The following is a 20,413-nucleotide window of genomic DNA, read 5'->3' as shown; positions in this document are numbered from 1 at the left end:
ACCTCATTATGTCACTTGTACACTGGGGGTTAGGATTTCAAGCTATGATGTGTGGAGGGACACAACCATTGTGACCATTGTAGTCAACCACCTGAAGGGAAAGACAAAGAAAGAAGAATGTCTCTAAGTTCTGCCCAAATGTCTCTCCAAACTTAGATAAACAAATTATATTACAAAACCTGCACAGGAATCAGTAGGTAAGAATGTGCATTCCACTAGAATCCATAGGGTATGTGGACTTTGTAGAAGACTGAGAAAAAAAATCAATCATCAAAAATAGAACAACAACAACAAAAACAAACAAAAAACCTTTCCAGTTACCATCTTAACATTAGTAGAAGGCAATAAAAATGATAATAATAATAATAATAATAATAATAATAATAATAATCCTGACATTGCAGGGACAGCACAGGTCCTTCTACGGGTTTGCCATCTAAATCTGTGCCACCTGTGAGGTCTGAAAACTCTCAAGTGGACAGTTTAATTTAAAGTGGTCCCAGGTCAGTGGTGCCCTAGGAAACTGGCAGAAGCAAACAAATTACTTCTTGAGGAACACTAATTCAATGCAGGCCTCCAAGAGTTCTTCCAGAAAATATTCCAAGGAAAAAGGAAGTGTGTGTGTGTGTGTGTGCGTGCGTGTGTGTGTGTGTGTGTGTGTGTGTGTATACAGAAATAGAGTACCTGGAATGGAATTCAGGAGAACCAGTTTTCCTAAACATAGCATATGTCATCCTCACTAACCTTTTAGTTTAGTGAGATCTGATACACGTATTCTCTGTCTGAAGAAATAAAGAGTAAGTGTAAGAATGTGAGAGAGAATGAATGCCATTTCAAATGCAGGAATATTTCATTTTTCACTTGTTTCCCTTGAAAAACAGTCATAGACCCTTTTCTGATCATGATTTCCCCTCTCCCAACTCCTCTCAGATCTTCCCACACCACCTACCTAATCGCTCGGTCTCTCTCTCTCTCTCTCACCACACACACACACACACACACACACACACACACACACACACACACACCTCTCTTTCTCTCCATTCACAAAATAAACAAACAAAAGGTAGGAAACACACACATACACAAACTACAGAAACTGAAATAAAAACTATCAGCAAAAGATCAGTGAGAAAAAAAAAAAAAAAAACTGCCCCAACAAAGATGAGACACGAGGCTTGTGCATAGGACCTACCCTGAAGGATGGTTAATATATACATTGAAATTCAAATGAAGAAAACTACCTTTTCCTAAGCTAGAAGGTACCAATTGCAGTTAGTTTCTTAAAGGTCAGAGGTTATGTCTACTTCCCCTTTTAGCATTGGGACCTTGCTTGATCCTGTGGAGGCCATGCATATGCTATCAGAGTTACTGGGAGTTCATAAATGTGTCTGCAAGACAAGATTCCTTGGTATCATCCATCACCTTTGACTCTTTGAATCTTTCTGCCTCTTCTTTCATATAGTTCCCTGATCCCTGGGGGGGGGGGGTTGGTTGATGAAGACATCCCATTTAGGATTGAAATATCCCAAGTCTCTCACTCTCCACACTGTCCAGTTGTGGGGCTCTGTGTTAGTTCTCATCTACTTAAAGAAGAAGCTTCCTAGATGGCTGAGTGATACACTGATCTCACTGATCTATGGGTATATCAGAATGTCACTAGGAGTCATTTTATTGTTCTGGTTTTCCCCTAGATCCATGACCTTTCTAGTCTCAGGTTCTTTGCCACCACTCTACAAGTGTCAGGCATGGAGTCATGGGTTCTATTGAATGGAGGGAGAATTAAATCCAGCCAGAGAGTGGTTGGTTACTACCATAAAATCCTGTTGTTGCTACATCATTGTATGTCACAGGGAGGTCACCGTTACAGATCTCAGGGTTAGTAGCTAGATTGATGATTTCTTTCTTTCTTTTTCTTTCTTTCTTTCTTTCTTCCTTCTTTTTTTTTTTTTTTTTCGATAAGTTTTTAATTTAAGTTTGAAACCAGCTTGTTTTACATGTTAGTCGCAGTTCCTGAACCCTTCTGTCCTCTCCTGTTCTCCCCACCAACCCCTCTCCCATCCCCTTTCTGCTCCCCAGGAACAGTGAGGCCTTCTATGGGGAGTCTTCAAAGACTGTCATATCATTTGGAGCAGGGCCTAGGCCATCCCCCATGTGTCTAGGCTGAGGGTTCCCAAAGTCCATTCATATACTAGGGATAAATACTGATTCATTACCAGAGGCCCCATAGTCTGCCCAGTCCTCCTAATTAACGCCCATGTTCAAGGAATCTGGGTTGTTCCTATGCTGGTTCCCAGCTATCAGACTGGGGTGCATGAGCACCCCTTTGTTCAGGTCAGCTAATTCTGTGGGTTTCTCCAGCCTGGTCTTGACCTTTTTGCTCATCACTCCTCCCTTTCTGTAACAGGACTCTAGGAGTTCAGCTCAGTGTTTAGCTGTGGGTATCTGCTTCTGCTTCCATTAGTTATTAGATGAAGGCTCTAGGATGGCATGTAAGGTAGTAGTCAATCTAATTATCAGGGAAAGACATTTAAGGTAGCCTCTCCACTATTGCTTAGATTGTTAATTGGGGGCATCCTTATAGATCATGGGACATTTCCCTAGTGCCAGATTTCTCTTAAAACCTATAATGGCTCCCTCTATTATGGTATCTTTTTTCTTGCTCTCCTCGATTCTTTCCCTGACTCTTTTCATGTCTGGGAGTGTTCAGAGTTACTTCCTGTGACATGAATACTAATCAATAAGGGTGATGCCTCTATTTAGGGACTAGCTTAATTTCTTTGAGTTCCATGAGATATGTGCGTGTTATCTTCAGCAACATGGCCTTGCTATCAGCCTATGAGGAACAATCTATAGCTTGTAATGTTTGGAGTTTCCATGGGGCCCCTTTGGCCAATGACTCAACAGGATGTAACCGATTCATGCAATGGAGGTTTCACTTGGATGCATAATATGTCATGGTGGCCCTATTTGAAGGCCCTATTTAGACTCATTTCATCTATGTATATATACATTTTAAGAAACTTCAACAGTAAGAGGTTTCCATATGATCTCCCAATGGTCTTTAGTGTTACTCATCTCTCTCCATGTTCCCTCCCTTACCCCTTTCCTCCAGTCCCTTCCCTGTCTATTCCTCCTACTCTAGTCTCCTCCCCATCTTTCCATAAAAAGAAACATTTTAGAAGGAGAAAATTACCCAGGTAAAGTAGTGAAGTTTTTGGTTATATGGCAACTTTGAAGCAAGCAAAAAAAAAAAAAAAAAAAAAAAAAAAGAAAGAAAGAAAAAAGAAAAAAATCAAAAGGTAAAGAAGGAGAAAGAAGAGGAGGAAATACAAGAGAAAGAAAAGCTAATTAGCTAAAAAGTATTCAGGATGAATTCAATATAAAGTTGAAGTGGATAAGATAAAGTGACCTAGAAATACAAACTTTAAAGATGTCAAAATACAACAGATAGGAGATACATTCACAGAAACTAAGTCAAGAGCAGAACAGGACAGCAGAAGAGTTGGAGGTTGTATAGTCACTGGTCCAGAAGTTACTAATATAGTAAGAATGAGCCATATGTTTAATAATATCATGACTGAGCAAGTCCCAGGACCACTGAAGGACACCAGCTCCTAAATTCAAGAATAATAATGTTTTTTAAATGAAAAGGAACATACAGACACCATAAACATAAAGAAATTTGGTTCTTCACTTAGGTAGAGGGAAAGGAGAGTTCAGATGACTTCAAGAATCAAGCATGCCTCATCTTACAACTGTACACATGAAGATACAAAAGGTTCAAGGTGAAAGTAGCACTTAATGAAATCACTGTTTAAGAGTAAGTTATAAAAATACATTTGCACAGCTGGGCAGTGGTGGTCTACACCTTTAATCCCAGCACTCTAGAGGCAGAGGCAGGCGCATCTCTGTGAGTTCGAGACCAGCTTGGTCTACAAGAGCTAATTCCAGGACAGGCTCCAAAGCTACACAGAAAAACCCTATCTTAAGAAAATAAATCAATTCTCACAAAATGATAAATTGAATTTACTACCAACACATCTACACAAAATGAGAGTGTGACAGAAATAAAATGAGATAGAAAAAGGAATGGTAGGGCCAGCTCTACAGCTCAATAGGTAAAAGTTCTCTCTATGGCAGACCTGGTGACCTGAGTTCAACATCAGGAACCCAGGCAGAGGTAGAAGTAGAGAATTGACTCCATGAATTTCCTGTGTGAGCTGTGTGACACACATGTGAATGAGTACACACATACACTAACAACAGACAGAAAATGTCTAAAGGAACTCAAGAAATTTTTAGTGAATTGATCTAAATAGATAAGGACTACACTTGAGCAATCATATTTAGTATATGGAGAAATAAAAACAAAATTTGACACCAATAAGATGTGAATGCAAAGACACAATAGTTCAAATGAACTATTTTAAGGCATCATTACTCACACACAGAAGTGGAGTATTTGCACAGCTCAAGAGATTTTAAAAATCCACAATCTCCCTGAACCCTTCCTCACTCAGAATGTCACATACAGATTTCCAGATGACCCAAATGTAAAACTGAGTTTGAGAATTTAATGTTTGAAACATCAGCACTGTAGCAAGCTGGGAAGATGACTCTTAGTCCTTGCTGTGTTTGCTGAAGACCAGAGTTTGATCTTTAAAACCTAAGGGACCTCAGACAGTGGAAGCAGGATGTATTCCTTGTGCACAAAAGGACCTTGAGGACACATCCCCAATGGAGGGATAACTACCTTAACCTAGAGACAGGAGAGAAGTCCTAGTCCCTACTTCAAATGACTTGACAGATTTACATGACCCCACCAGGATGGCATTGCCCTACATGTAGAATTGGGGTGGGAGGATGGGAGAGGAGGGTGGTCAGGGTGCATGTGAGGGGGCAGAGAGGGTAAGAGGGAGGGAGGGAGAGGGAACTGGGATCAACATGTAAAATAAAAAAAAAAAAAAGAAGAAGCAAATATATTTAGCCCAAAGCTAAAAAAAAAAAAAAAAAAAAAGAAAAGAAAAAAAGAAAAAGAAAAAGAAAGAAAGAAAAAGAAATAGGTTAAAAGTTCAAATGTTCTATTCATCATGGGGAATCCAATTAAAACATAAAAATATTAAAATTGTAAAAGGAAGGCAATAAAATTAATTCCTAATAGCAAAAAAAAAAAAACTATATGAACCTATATAGTATTATGGTATGTACCTGTGATTATGTACCTGTGATCTCTGGGGAAATGGATACAGGAGAATCATGGGGGCTCAAGGGTCAACTAAGTCAACCAGTAAGTTACAAGATGAGTGAAAAATTTTGTCTCATAAAATTAAGGGAGAGATGGGGTGTTGACTTCTGGTGCACATATGTTTACACACAATATATTCATCAATAGCTAAAACCCCAGACATAGATGGAGATTTACAAAGAGAAGAGCATAAAATGATGAACAAATCAGCCTATAGATACTTATATTATGATCTAAAAGCTTAAGCCACCAAGACAATTTCTCTGCTGTTCATCCTTTGTGAACTGATAGAGAAATCCAAGGAATAAACTGAAGTATTTCCTTATTTATTGGGTTTTAAGTCAATAGTAAGACGATTTGTTGTTTTTTTTTTATCTTTTTTAAATTATTCTATTTTTTTTTATTCATTTTACATACCAACCACAATTCCTCCTCCCTTCTCCTCCCTCTCCCCCTGCCTCCCTCCAACCCATCCCCTCCCACTCCTCAGAGAGGGTAAGGTCTCCTAAGGGTAGTCAACAAAGCTTAGCACAAACATCTGAGGCAGGGTCAACCCCCACCCCCCACGCCCACACACACCTCATTACTTCTTTGGACAAGGATCTCTTGACAAATTTTCTTATATGGCCTTCATTTGGTAATATTTCTCTGGATATAGATTGTCAATAATCTTTTCTCTACAAGCTTTAATCATGCCAAACCATTGTTTTCACTTTCTGTCATTATGTTGATGAGATAGTATGTGTTAGTTCAATCATTGCTCCTATGAGACACAAATGTTTTTTGTTTGTTTGTTTGTTTGTTTGTTTGGGGATTTTTTTGCCCTAACTTTTCAAGGTTCTCTTTTGCCTTTTGTTTTCAGTAATTCTATAGCATTGACTCATTTCTGTGCATACCTTTTGCTAACTCATTATCTATTGTAGGCTCTGTTGGTGCTTGCTTGCTTGTTTATATAGTTTGATGATTTTTGTCAGCTTGGAGAATGTTGACCAGTGTTCCATTAGATCTTGTTTTGGTTTTTTTTTTTTTTTTTTTTTTTTTTTTTTTTTATCATAATCTCATTGTTTTGGCTGATTTTTTTTTTAAATAGGGTCATAGATATTTTAAGATGGTCTCAAACTTACTATGAAGCTGATTGAATTCCTGATCTTCTAGTGAATCATATTCCCAGTCTCTAGGTTGCTTCATCTTGGACTTCCAAGTACAATATGGTAGACATCTACACAGATTCTATGAATTTTTATGCAATTAGCTTTTCCTTAGCAATACACTGTGAATATTTACTGAAACTATTCTTTGCCTTATCCAATCTCTTATAAACCACATCTATTTAGCGAGATTGGTTAACTATGAGTTCCAGGAATCTAGTTGTCTCTTTCCCTTCTCATAGGACTGGGGTTAAAGGTATATAGTATGACTGACTTTTACATATATGCTGGGGACACAAATGTGGGTCTCACTGCTTTTGTGGCAAGTACTTCACTGAACAAGCCAAACTACAAATTCTGTTCAACTAGTAATTATTAAAAATATTTATTTTTATTTTATGTATAAAAGTGTTTTGCCAGCATATATACCATATATATATGATATATGTTCATATTACATATATTCAGCATATAATATATATATATAGTCATATATACATATATCATATGCATGTCTGGTACCCATGGAGGACAGAAGAGGGCATCAGAAACCCTGAACCTGGTGTAATAAGCCATTATAAGTCATTGCTGGGAATCAAACCCAGGTTCTTTACAAGAGTGTCAAGTTCTCTTAACCATTAAACTATTTATTCTAACCCTGAACCAGCATTTTTTTAAAAAAAAATCAATATTCATTAGAATACTTTACATATAATTTAATATAATATATAATCTAGGGTGTTTATAATTATACATATAAATTCTCCAATGGTATTCTTCCTATTCTTAATATATAGAGTAGATTTAAAGTATAGTATCAAGAATTACTTTATTATTTTATGTGACTGGTACCCACAGGGGCCAGAAAGATGGCTGTTAGGTACTTTGTAGGTGCTTGGACTCTAACCTGGATCCTCGTCAGAGAGAAAAATGTTCTTCATTTCTGAGCCAACTTTTTTATAGTCCAAGAATTATTTTAAAGTAGCTATGAGGGGTTTGGTGAGATGGTTAAACAGCAGAGGCACACATCACCAAGCCTGGAATCCTGAGTTCAAGCCCCAGAACGTACATGGTAGGCAAAAAATTACTCCCATGAATTGTCCTCTGACCTCCACACACAGGTCTTGGCTTATACACACACACACACACACACACACACACACACACACACACACACACACACACAATGGAACTGCAGGAAACACTTTCTCCCTATTTTCTGACTGTTAGCACAACACCAAATGTTGAGGTTAGAAAAGCCACTCAATGTTTATCCAAAGAAAAATATCTTTTTCAAGGTTACAGAGCTAATGTTATGTGCATAAGTCATTAATGAATCTTAGGCTCCCTCTCACAAAAGAAGTTAAAACAGTAAAAGTTCATATAAATCCAAAGGTGGGAGGTAAGGGAATATTTGGTTTGAGCAACCCCAGTGTGCCAAAGTTGTCATCTGTTGTAGAAAAGCATCAACAGGCATTGTTTCAAGCACAAGAATGTCACTTAACATTTTAATGATAACAACCAGAAGGAGCAAAAGCAGAAACTATTTAAAACTGGTTGCCTAGTGAGCTTGGGATGAGAGGAGTGTGGGGGTAGGTGGGAGGGAAGAAACACTTTACTTTCTTATTTTGTATCTCTCTCATTTGCTCTATGATTTGTGTGCATCATAAAAAGAAAGTTAGCTGCATATACAGGGATTGATTAAACTACCTAATGTGTGTTGGGGGAGGGGAGTGGTTCTATTCTACTCAGACTACACATGTTGCTGATTGGTACTTGCCACATGGCAAACAGCGGCCATAGTCCACCCCAAGGAAAGCCTGTAATGTCAGCAGGTACCACACATTCAGGGAGCACTATAAGACTTCCTAACTTTAGGCAGTGTTTTAAAAAGCGTAGATACAAAACGCAAAAGGCTTAGATTCATTGAGAAGTAAACCACATTTAATCTTTTATCCATTATATTTTGATCTTGAAAATTATCATTTTTTGGTCTTTGTTTCTGATTGATTTGGTATTCAGTTGGAAAAAAGATGACCTTTACATAAAACCCTCAGGCACACTGCAAAAAAAAAAAAAAAAATTAGAGTGGGGGGTGGGGTGGGGAGGAGCATAAAGTGGGAAATGAAGAATGGACACATTGAATCATTTCAATGTCAATCACTGTAGGATGTTCAAAAGCATCTGATACCTTTCTTTGAACTCAAATGTTTTGTTGTTGTTACTTTTAGGATTTTAGGTTAGTCAGAAGAAAATGAGTCATTTGAAAATTGTCCCAGCTTATATTTCAATCCTTTGGAGTCAGCCTCCTTATTGAGCACAATATGACTGCATACAAAAATGGAGGCATGTTGCTCACCTCTTGTGATACAGAGTTCAGCCTATTCAGGTGATGATCCAGGATTATGGAACCAACTCCTACCTGCTGAGAGAATTTGCAAAGAATTGGTGATTAGAAGAGACTTGCAGGGTTTTCAAGGCTAGGTGGCAGCTTCACATTTCCTCCTGCTGTGCATGCAAGAATTTTCATTTCCATGGTATTTCCCAGGGGAAACAAAGAAAGGAATTACCTAGAAATTCCTTATGTCTCAATGTAAGGAGAATTTGGAGCTCCTGCTCTTTTTCTTCAGGACATTCTGGTCTTTCCTCCACTCTTGCTTGAGTGCCAACATGCTGAGAAATGGTAAAGCCAGGGAAAGCCTGCTCCAGGCAATCCTGCCCCGACAGCAGAGAACCTTCATCTAGGATGTGCATTTTACCCAACAGCTGTTTCTGCTTCACTCTAAATTTGTTCAGGATTTGGTTGGGACCTTAGAGTTCACCTTTTGCAAAATATTTGTTAATTTTTTGTTTTTAGTTGAGAAAATGTCTTTTCTCTTCCCAGAATGAGAACAATTTGCTCTGGGATTGAAGATGGATTTGTATTATAGTTGCAGTGGAGATTTGTACAATTGCTTCATAGCCACATACCCAATATTCACTAACTCTTTGTAACAAGAAAATGGTAAACAGGTGGGGTTGAAATCATAGAAAAATAAAGCGTCCTCTCCAATCCATTCAGTTAGGTCTTGGTAAAAGGAATTCCACCCAGCTGGCCATTCACATGCCTAAACACATGGAACTTTTTCTTGTTTCAAATCAACATTGGGAATGGTAGACATGATAACATGCTCCTGAAACCTATTCAGTCCACAAGACTCCAAAACAATCAGCTTCATTTTTTAATTTTATTAAAATGTCCTCCCAGACATTATCATAAAAAAATCCTTTCAGCCTTATAGAAATTTGTTCACGAGTAAATATCTATTTAAGATGTACAGTTTGCTATTTAGATACATATCTACATTATTAAATGATCAACAAAATCAAGCTAATTAACATATTACTTCACATAAGCTACCATGTATGAGAGAGTGTTGTATATCTGTACGTGTGTGTGTGTGTTGAGAACACTTGAAATCCAGTCACTGATAATGTCAAGTTTTTGGTAGATGGCTATTATTAACATCATGTGTACATTGGATCTCAAAAACTTACTCTTGAAGGCTTATAATTTATTTATTTTTTGACTGGGATATTCACATACACAGTCCACACTCACTCCCACTCCCAAATTCCTTATCCATTTTTCTCTCATAGGATTCTTAAGTTTCTTCCATATTTTAGTAATCCTGGTGACACTGGAATGGAGAATAGAAATATGTCTAAGCTAGTTATTTAGTTTTGCTAGTGTGTATCAAGATAAGAGCCTGATAACATAGTAGGTCTACTTTTGATTTTTAAGAACTCCCCTCACACACTGTAATTTTCACAGACACTGTTCAGGGCCCTCTTTGGTCTTCATCCTCTCATTTAGAAATCATTTCACCTCAACCTGTTTGCTTTGATCTTACAGGAAAAGCCCTACAACTGTTGCAAGGAACAGCTTGTGTCTTTGAAAATGTCTTTATAAGCATTATAGTCAGGAATCTAATGCAATTTTCCAAGATGTTTGACTCTTCTTCACTGAAAATTTGGTGCATACAGAAACAGTCAAGTAGGGGAGAGTATTCTGAAGAAAATACATACTCTTGGCCCTAGATAATATACTAGTTCTACTCAAAAATACCAAGTGGAACTTCTATGGCCATGAGACTAAATCACAAGTCTATCTGATTTTCCTTACCACTATATTCCATGTAAGGTCCTGAGGAATAATTTGGTTCTGGGTTTAGACTGATACAAATGCGTAAATGCATATGAATAACACATAACCAGTATATTGCTTTCTCCACGTCTAGTATTTAGGCACAGTAGTTTTTGTGCTTCTTTGTTTGAAATTTTCATTCTCTTACATGCATTTAAAAATTTTAAAAAAATCTTATATACAATTAAGCTGTTGCTTAACACTGAAACAATCTTAATTATAACTTTATTATAAAATAAAGAATATACTATTATGATATTATTCAATGTCCAGTCAATGGAAACCAATCAATTCTCTCTCTAATTTGCCTCTTTTGTTTCCTATAGAACTACCCATCCTGACTTCAAACTTTCTTTTTTGAGTTGCAGAGAGAGAGAGTGAGACAGAGAGAGAGAGAGAGAGACAGAGAGAGAGAGAGACAGTGACAGAGACAGAGAGAGACAGAGAGAGTCTAACATTTTACTTTTAAAAATGAGTTTATATATGAAGCTTAGGTTGATCTCAAACTCATGATTCTCTTTAATCTCTCAAGTTTTTACAGGATTCCAGGCACATGCCACTACTCTTCAGAAATACTATTATGTCACTGTCTTCAAATGTGACACATTCATTGAATTATATTTCTCTTTGCTCTAGATTTCATTCTGGTATTTCCTATTTAACCATATTCATGCACTACTACATAATTCTAACAACTAAAGATGGTAACATCCTGCCTCATCCATCTTCACTACCAGTAAATATAGTCCTGGCTCCTCTTTACCCTACCTAATGGTAAACCTTTGGGGACTACAATTCTCATCAAGTCAGAAATATCAAATAATTATCATTCAGTTTTGTTCCCCTGCCCTCTTCCCTATGTTCTAAGGCAGTCTTTCGCAAAAAGACATCAGATTTGTTTAAGTTTAAAAATAGGATACTTAAGGAATTGTTTTAAAATGGTAGCACTGTATCACAAATACATCTATGTATCTCTGGGATAATATTTAATTGAATGATATCTCACCTGGCCTGTTTCTACAAATCCAATTTGACAATTTGAGATTTCATTTGGTGATCTATTGAGTCTCCAACAAAAACAGACCTGTTTTCATTTTGAATTAAATTCTTCCCAATTTTCAATTTTTCCTGTGTCTTCTTAGACAGGTGCATATAAAGAGAAGATTCCCTGCATCTTACACAAAATCCCTTGCCTTCTTATTCACTCACTGCTTCCTTCCTTTATACCCTCAACTTGCCCTCAGCTAATTCTGTGTTTTTCTCCCAATCTCCTTTTACTGGTCTTCCCCTACCTTTATGTCTATTGTGGAAGTTCTGTCTACTTCCTGACCTTCAGTTCCCTTATAGGGTTGCATGTCTACTCTCAGCAACCTTCTTCCATAGCCTTTTGTCAATTTCATTCCCATTGTACTCTTGCCCTGGGTTTATGAACCAGCCAGTCTGCCCCAATACCCCTGCAAATTCACAGCCCCTAAAAGTTCAATAGGCTCAAGTATTACTTACATAATTTCATCAGATAAAATATAAACAAAATCTACCATCTGAACCATCATTTAGTGTGATTTTTAGGAGTACTAAGCATATTTATTTTGGGCAACCTCACTAAGGCCCTTCTCCAGAACTGCCTACATCTTGTAAATTGTAAACTTACTAAACTAAACAACCCCCCATACCCACCTTCCCCATCCTCTGAGAAACAGCACTGTTTTTTGGGTTTTGTGTGTGTGTGTGTGTGTGTGTGTGTCAATGTAAGATGTGTGTTCCAGACATCTATTAACAAATGGAACAAAAGTATTTGTCTTTTGTGGTTGCTTTGTATCTTTCATATTCATCAATGCTATAGAGTATATCAGAATGCAATTCCTTTTAAGATGAAATACTACACTGTACATACACCACATTTTCTGTGTCTACTCATCTCCAGACAGGTATTTTTGTTGTTTCCATCTCTGGGGAACTGAAAATAATACTGCCATGAACATAAGTGTGTATATCTATTCGAGTGTCCATATTCAGTTCCTCTGAATATTAGAATAAAAGATTGGTGGATCATATGGCAACATTACAGATGAACTATTTTTCATTCTTCCCAAGACCTTCAATTTTTCAGGCTTAGATTCTGAGACTTAGTCCATAGTTACCTAATTTTATTAAACAGAATCCTAACTGTTCAAATTGAGTAGTAATTGTATTGTCATGATCTTGTACATGATTAAATATTGCATGTCAACAATTTGTGTTGCATTTCTGAGTAACATTCTTTTCATCATCTGTCCTTTTGGGGGTCATTCCTGCCTTCCAAAATTATGGACAGTTCCTGCCTTCCAAAATTATGGACAGAAGGGGCAAAATTTTGATGTTCATATTTTCAAATATATATCACATTAAACACATGCTAAATGAAGTATCTACCTTATTTAGATGGCTAGGTGATAAAACCTGGATTAAAACATCAGGCAACATGTACCTGACAAGGTGAGAAGAGTAGCCTAGCACAGCTACTATGGAGCATCACCTGATAATGTGATTCTGATACTACAGCCTTCATCCTAATACCTGTCAGTTACTGTCAACAGACAGAAGTCCACATAAACTATGTCATAGTTACTATACAAAAGCATTTGGTTTCTTATAACAGCATTTGCAGTGTCCTTTGATAAAATGGGGGCAATCCTAACACAATTTGATTAAACAAAAAGTGAGACCTGTTATTTTTCATTTGACATAATCTCAAAAGTGTAGAAAAAATAAACTTAACTATGAAAATAACTGGAATGGGTTATGCTCACATATTACTAAGTGATTTGATTATGTCTCATACCATATCTACATCCTAATATTATTCATGAGTTTTTTTTTCAGAGTATTTGAGAAAAAAGCTGTATGTAGGATGCATAGGAGCTGGGACAAAAGACAGAATCAATGGAAGATTAATCACCACACACTTAACATTGGTGATCCATAAAAGGTGGCATGAGATTCCCAAGGGGATCTCTCTCAGCAGTTACTATAGATATATCACAACCTTGTTTACAGGACAGAAGAAAGCCAGAGAGAGACTTGTGCAGGGCAAAGAGATGGCAGCCTGAAGTACAGAGGATGGACACTGTACCTGTTTCTAGCATGCCCACCATGGCTTCCACAGAGTAGAGTACCAAATAAATGTGTGCTGTTGACACCAGAACATCCACATCAAGGATCCCAAAGCTCCAGCCCTGGTGGAGTGGGAAAACCTTCCCTGGGTGAAACTCAGAGAGATGGCAATGTCGTCTTCTGGTCTCTAGGTAGCTGTTCATAGCATGGGTAGAAAATATCCACCATAGCTTCACTGCCCCACTGGATACTTATAACTGCCCCACTGGATACTTATAATCTGAAGACTGCTCCCTTATAGAGACTGCTCCTACCAAGATTAATCAAACCTGCCTCCTTATTTGGTTGTATATAATAACCCTGCCTCCTTGTTTATCTGCAAACAAAAAAACTCCCTTCTTGTTCAGCTGTATAGAATAACACTCCATCCTTATTCAACTGCATAAAATAAACACAATGAACTTTCATGATGTGTCAGCACCTCTATCAGAAAACCCGGACAATTCAGTGTCAGCTCGTCTGCGTCCATGTGTCTGTGTGCTTGTCATTTCCTCACTGCCCCAGTTAGGTTATGCAAAGATTCAGCACTATTCCACTCACCAGCCAGTCCTCCCTTCGCTGACTTTCATAGAGCAATCATAAAGACAGACTATGAGTTAAGTCCTCAGGGAAGTGTCAGGTTAACAGCAGCCAAGGTCTGAGTCTACACTAATGAAGTTCAAAGGACAGAACTTCAGGAGTAGCATTCAGTCACTCAGCTATACACAACCATGCACCAAACATCTGCCTCCAGTCCAGATTCTTTGGGAGCTTGTCCTCTATGAATAGCTATTAAGATACTATTTCATGAGCTGGGGATATGACAGAACACAAGAAGTAGCTCACATTTGCCCTTATGGAGCTTGTATGGAGGGATCTTAGCCATGTATAGACATTGCTCCATGGGATTTACTTTAAGTTTTGATAAAGAAAAAAAAAACAAGAGGTTCTCACTATAGTTTAATTGCATTTAAACAGCAGTGATGGTTAGATGTGTTTAGCTGATTTGATAGAGGAGGGAAACCACAATTTTTATGGAATGATTGGAGATGTTTTGAAACTGGTCTAATATTCCTTTGGTCATGGCTACAGAAGCCAAAGTTCAGAACTCAACTATTCACAACTGGACATCCAAAATGTTTTTCTAGGCAGGCAATTTGTTTAAGAGTCTTCACACAGTCAGTAAAGCAAACATCAAGCTCTGCATACCACACCCTCAAAACTGGCAAGGATCTCTGAACTAGGCCCAGTAAGACCTGACCCCTGAAAATAATGCTGTTTAGGCTCTCTGATATAAAAGTGTCTGTCAAACTAGATAAATCTGCCAAATCATTCAACATGGGCGTATTTAACTTATGGTCCTATTTATACAAACTATTCTACTCAAGAAGCAAAAGTAAATGGAAAAGGCATTTTCTCTCTCTTAGTATAGTGTACATGTGTATGTGCCTGCACATGTAGAGTAAGGACATAACCTGTGCTTATATGTGGCCCCATGTGCATTTATGGAACACCTATCACTCCTGCTGCTTCTGAAGAAGAAACTTTTAATGAAGTGGAATTTCCAAGTATCAGAAGATACTTCTGAACAGCCACCTAAACACAACCCACCAGGATGCAGGAAAAGTATGACATTATAGAGAAGAGGGGATAGGAGGAAAGGGAGTGTAGTGATTCCTAAGATGAAGTTAGTTCACATCCCTCTCAGAGGACAATGAGTAATTTGGATTTTATTTCTAGAGGCCATAAAAGATGCTGTATCAATGGAAATTTGTAGGATTTCTATCCTCTTGCCCTATTCAAATGTATTCTGTATATTTTCTGATGTTTAGTATTTTCACTGGGATAAAAAGCATGAGGAAGACAGTGAACAGGATCTTACTAATCACCCCAGATTTGCACAATGGTTCTGAGAGTTTAGCATATGCCAGGCCCTCTGATAGGTATACATTAGCTCATGTTTTAAGTACTATGATAATGCAAGTTCTTGCAGATGAGCAAATAAAGAGGAATTTGGGGAACTTAACTAAGAGGTATGTACCATCTCACTGCAACTCAACTTTTAAGTCTGACCTACACACCTTCGAATACAAAAATGTAACCAGTGAGTAATTAATAAATAAATGCACTGAGGGTTCAGAATTATCCATTGTAATCACAGTAAAATAGATACTTAATGCATTCTTCCAATGACACCTCACTGGGACCAGGATGCATAGATTCTAACAATAAACCACCACTGTTTATCTAGATGGCTTGACAAACAAGTTTATCTCTTAAGGTCTCTTTTTGATTCTCTTGCAATTCAATTTTCCCTCCTGGAGGACTGAAGGAGACACACAGAAGGGAATGTTCCTTATGCCTTCACAAGGGGCCTGACATCATGATAAATAATTCTATACAAGATGGAGTTAGTTCTTCTAACTCACCATCCCAATGACTGCTTTGTTTCCTGACTCCAAGTAACACAAATAAGACCTTTGTTTTAAAATATAGTGTGTTGATAGAGTGTGCAGGAAAGAGGAGTTGGCAAATGCTGGTAGATCAGATGGAAAGCAATTGACCCACCAGTTCTGTCAGAAAAAGAGCCAAGTGCTCTCATCTAGCCTCTAAGCCCCCTGCAAGTGTTGTTTTGTGCCTTTGCCCTGTAATTATAACACTGGGAATGAAGTCTTTCAAACACAGGTTACACAGACCGCTGATCACTTTCTCAAGTGACCATGTCACCATGTCACAGTTTCTTTCTTATTTTACTATTCAGTCTTTGTGTCTTCCTGCCAGGAAACTTCTGTCTTTCCCTGGTGGCAGCATATCACATATATCACTACATAATTCCAGAACATCCTAATCTTCATGGTTAGTACATTTTTAAAGACAGGAACCATGTTTTTTTTTTTCTTTCTAGCCTCATTGTCCTGTTTAGGACCTTGAACTCTATGTGTGCTTGGTGACATTGATATATCTCTAGTTTCTTTATCATTTGGACAAGATAAACCTTTGCTAAGTTGACATTGAACAAATACCCTCTACTTAAAAGTTTCATTGTTTGTAAATAATTTTTCTAGCATATATTATCTCTTCAATATATTTCATAAGTGATACCAATATTTCAATTGCTGGATGTTTTTGTAGTTACAATATAACTCTGTCAAGGACAGGGGTGATTTTTTTTAAACGTCCAAATCACAGGTGTTCAATAATGTTTAATGATTAAATGAATGAATGATACAAGGAATGAATGAGTAAATTTACTATATCTATCTTGACATCACTTCATGAGAATAAGAACAATCTTTCTCAGATAAAAATGGTTTCTCAGTAAGACTTCTAAATAACAAAAGCAAATATCCATCTTACTATTTGTCTAACTCTACCAGCAAAGTGTGTAGTACATTATTGCTCAAAGATCATTGCTCAATGGTTAAAAAATAAATAAATTAAATAACTGTCAAGTGAGACTCTGGTGACAGTTTTAGATTTAAGACTTTTTATAAAGTTAAGTAGAACAATGACTGCCAAATGTTCACATTTCTAAGTATAAAGATACTAGAAAAAACATCATTAAAAGTAACATCCAGTGGCTATTTAATCTTAAGATTTTTGTGGTTATGCATGAAGTGACATAATATTTGGCGATGATCATGGTATACTTCATTGATGCCTTTAATGAAGAGCATATCCAGACATGGGGTACTTATTATGGTAATGACAGAAATACTACATTAAGCTAAATGTCCACCTATTCTGCAATATATTTTCAAAGCATTTCCTCCAACCAGTCTCCCTCTCCCCTAGTGCCCAATTAGAGCTCATTAGGATTCATGCCACAGAATCTTCTTTGTGTTATTGCCCATATAAAAAGATTACGCCTTAAGGACCATATGTAGCCAGATAAATTCACCTCATCATGGCCTTTCATAACCAAACAGTTTAAGGAGCTCTCTCTTCCAGGAAATTCATGATTGGTTTTTGTTGGGGAAAATCAGGATTCTCCAAACTGAGTCTATTTGGCTGAACAATACTTCACTCTCCCACTGGGGATCATGAGCTGAAAGGAATCATAAATGGGGTCCCTGAGGAACTTAGGTTCAAAGGTCAAGCCAAAGCAATCCCACGTGAACCAACTGAAATGAACAAAACTGAACCCATGAACATCTTCCATCCATATGAATTCTGCTTCTAGTTGCAGAACTAATCTGAAGTAAAATTTACAAGAGCTAGATGTAGAACTCACTGGCAATGAAAGGCTAAGAAATTAATGATATAACTTCTTACCCTTACTTGTGTTAGCCAAAAATTTTAAAAGAGTAGCCAATGTGATTAAGTGTGAAGAAATGGGCTATCACTCACATAGCTGATACATGTTGAAATGATGTACTAAGAGATAAAAAAGATAAGAAAAAGGAATAAATGACCTTAAATTCATCATTAGAAAAAGAATATAAGCAAACATAAACAGAGGTACCCACCAACTGCCTGATATGAACTCATCTTCCTGTCATCATTAATTTGCCTTTGCCTCTCCTATTTTTCTGCCATCATCATAAACAAAAAGCAGACACAAATTTTCTGTGCCTCACCACAAGGAAGTCACCAGTCATTAAACTAAAATATCATTTCTGTCAACTAGAGAAAGTTCTGGAAATTAAAGAGCACTTGATTGTGCTGCCATGAACCTTCTCTCTCTCCCTCTCTCCCTCTCTCTCTCCAACACACATTTAGTTACAACAAATCTATAACCTCCATAATATCTAATTTTAGTGAAAAAATATAATCTTAGAGAGATGAGATTCAAATTGTGGAAAGATCTATACCAATTGTTGCTTTTAAGTAAGAGGATTTTAAGATACCCCCTAAGTGGCCATACAACATAAGTCATTATAATTATCATCAAGAAGAGATGGAAACTGGGCATAAATGAGAAAGGTAGAACAAATTAATTCACTATCCAAAAACTGTGAGTACTGACATCGGGCTCTGCAGTTTACATTGTTTTGGTGAAATCCCACATTAAGGGGAGAAGTTCAGAGGGATTAAGCAACCATCTGGAAAACAGCAGAGTCTGACTAGACTGGGTCCTTTTGACACCTAAGTCAAGTGTTCTCTATAGCTTCATCCCTTATGGTTATTCTCTTCTAATACTCTTTTGCATTTTACACACACTCACACACACACACACACACACACACACACTAATTAAAAAGGGGCAGAAGGACAAAGTAAACAAGGCATTATAATGGGACAAGAAATTAAATTTTCTTTAGAGCAATGGCTGAAAAAAAAGCTAGAATTTAACACTTTATAAGTCATGTAGGTTATATTTATGTGCTTAGGAATACATAAATACATAGTTACAGGCATGTAACAACTATTAATGGAAAAAGGTCATGAATTTCAAAGAGAACCAGGAGTAGTATGTGAAAGGGTTTGGAGGGAGAAAGGGAAAGGGGAATTTATGTAATTATACTCTTAAAATATAAAAGAAAACATTTTAAGAATATATTGAGAAGTATTTCAATATAATACTCCTAATGTCCAAGATACAGATTTAGATCATTTAATATTAAAAATAAAATAAGGATAGGTACAATTTGAATAAAAAGACAGTGGACTAATAGATACTAAAATATAAAAATAATGTAACAGTATTTAAAGTCAGATATCTCAAATCCCATTGAATCAAACAAAATAAATGTTTCATTTTTTATTTATGTTTCTATGCATGGGCCAGCATGAGTTTCTGTGCACCCATGGTGGTTAGAAGGAGGTATACAACTTCCTGGAACTAGAAAGTTAGGAAGTTTTGAATTGCTGGATGTGAGTTGCTGGTAACTTCTGTAAGGCAAAGGACAGAGTCAACAACACAAAATGGCAGCCCACAGAATGGGAAAAGATCTTCTCTTAACCCCACATCTGACAGAGGGCTGATTTACAAAATATACAAAGAACTCAAGAAGCTAGTCACCAAAACACTGAAAAATACAATTAAAAAGTGGGGTACAGAACTAAATACAGAATTCTCAGTGAGGAATCCAAAATGGCTGAAAGACACTTAGAAAAAGTGTTCAACATCCTAAACAATCAGGGAACTGCAAATCAAAACAACTGTAAGATACTATCTTACACCCATCAGAATGCCTAAAATAAAAAACATCAATGACAGTTTATGCTGGAAAGAATGTGGAGAAAGGGGAACACTTCTCCATTGCTGGTGGGAGTACAAACTTGTACAGCCACTTTGGAAATCAGTATGGTGGTATCTCTGGAAAATGGGAACCAGTCTACCTCAAGATCCAGCAATTCCACTCTTAGGCATATACCCAAAAGATGCACATTCATGCAACAAGGACATCTGTTCAATTATGTTCATAGCAGCATTATTTGTAATAGCCAGAACCTGGAAGCAACCTAGACGCTCCTCAACAGAAGAATGGATATAGAGAATGTGGTACATTTACACAATAGAGTACTACTCAGCAGAGAAAAACAATGGAATCTTGAAATTCATAGGCAAATGGATGGATCTAGAAGAAACCATACTAAGTGAGATAACCCAGTCACATAAGGACAAACATGGTATGTACTCATTCATATATGGATTTCAGACATAGAGCAAAGGATCACCAGCCTATAATCCATACTGCCAGAGAAGCTATGAAACAAGGAAGACTGTAAGAGAGACATTATGTGTTCCCCTAG

This window comes from Phodopus roborovskii, unplaced genomic scaffold, assembly GCF_943737965.1.
Source record: "Phodopus roborovskii unplaced genomic scaffold, PHOROB, whole genome shotgun sequence".
Taxonomy (NCBI): Eukaryota; Metazoa; Chordata; class Mammalia; order Rodentia; family Cricetidae; genus Phodopus; species Phodopus roborovskii.
The sequence above is the reverse complement of the archived record's forward strand: the minus strand, read 5'-3'. Positions refer to the sequence as shown.